The sequence below is a fragment of the Morus notabilis genome, unplaced genomic scaffold (assembly GCF_000414095.1).
Source record: "Morus notabilis unplaced genomic scaffold, ASM41409v2 Scaffold52, whole genome shotgun sequence".
Lineage (NCBI taxonomy): Eukaryota > Viridiplantae > Streptophyta > Magnoliopsida > Rosales > Moraceae > Morus > Morus notabilis.
This window is the reverse complement of record NW_010362558.1, coordinates 45,712-46,833: the sequence shown is the minus strand read 5'-3', so window position 1 is coordinate 46,833 and position 1,122 is coordinate 45,712. Positions and strand designations below refer to the sequence as shown.

The following is a 1,122-nucleotide window of genomic DNA, read 5'->3' as shown; positions in this document are numbered from 1 at the left end:
CGGGCATGATTGCACTTCTCCCAACCTTTCACGGATTAGAGAACGAGAATCCATATGTACAGATTCGGGAGTTTGAAGAGGTGGTGGCCACCTTTCACAGCCGTGCTGAGGCCGCAAACACCGTCAGATTAAAGTTTTTCCCTTTTTCTCTGAAGGTCAAGGCCAAAAGCTGGCTGTATTCTCTTAGGCCGAAGTCTATTGGTACGTGGGTAGAAATGACGACGACATTTTTCAACAAGTATTTCCCACACCATAAGACTAATAATTTGAAACGACAGATCTCAAATTTTGCTCAGAAGGAAAACGAAACGCTCTATCAAGCTTGGGAGCGTTTTAAAGATCTGTTAAGTCTATGTCCCCACCATGGATATGAAAGTTGGCGCCTCGTAAGCTATTTCTACTTTGAGAGTGCCAATTTGTTGAGATGATGTGCAATGGAGATTTTCTCCAGAAGGATCCTGACGAAGCTATCGAGTACCTGAATGAGTTAGCTGAGAAAGCTCATACTTGGACTGGGCCGAGTGCTACTGAGAGCACCAGTAGGTCCCGACCAGTTGGAGTTTATCAATTAAGGGAAGAGGACAACCTCAAGGCCCAAGTTGAAGCTTTAACGAAGCAAATTGAGGCCCTCAAAAGTAAAGATAGTAAAGGACCCTACATGGTGGCAAGGACAGAGGCACATGAGCCTTGTTTAGTTTGTGGTGGAATGGGCCATCTTACTCAGGATTGCCACACTTTAAGTGAAATGAGAGGGGTATATGAGGAGCAGTGCAATGCATTAGGCACATACAAGAAGCCTTACGGACCTTTCTCAGAATCTTACAATCCTGGTTGGAAAAACCACCCGAACTTTAGTTGGCGAGATTCGAACCAACAAGCACAATCATCTGGAGGGCAATGGAGATCAGAGCAACAATCTCAACCGCCAAGGACATATTTTGCGCCTCAGAATAACATGCAGCCGAAAGGGAATTCTCTAGAAGATACCTTAAAAGCTTTTATGGACGCGCAAAATAAGACGAATCAAAGGGTTGATTCAATGCTCACGCAGCTGGTGGAAGAGAACAAGGAAATAAAAAGTCAGATCACAAAGCTGACAGAAGCTTTAACCGTTCAAGAGCG

The 1,122-nt window shown here is 44.7% G+C and overlaps 1 non-coding gene across 1 annotated transcript; it reads right to left on the bottom strand.

The window, feature by feature from the left end:
- Positions 1 to 263: 263 nt before the first annotated feature.
- On the bottom strand, positions 264 to 370 carry LOC112092382. Its single transcript, XR_002902565.1, has one exon. It is a non-coding gene; the product is annotated as a small nucleolar RNA R71 (small nucleolar RNA).
- Between the last annotated feature and the right edge of the window lie 752 nt (positions 371 to 1,122).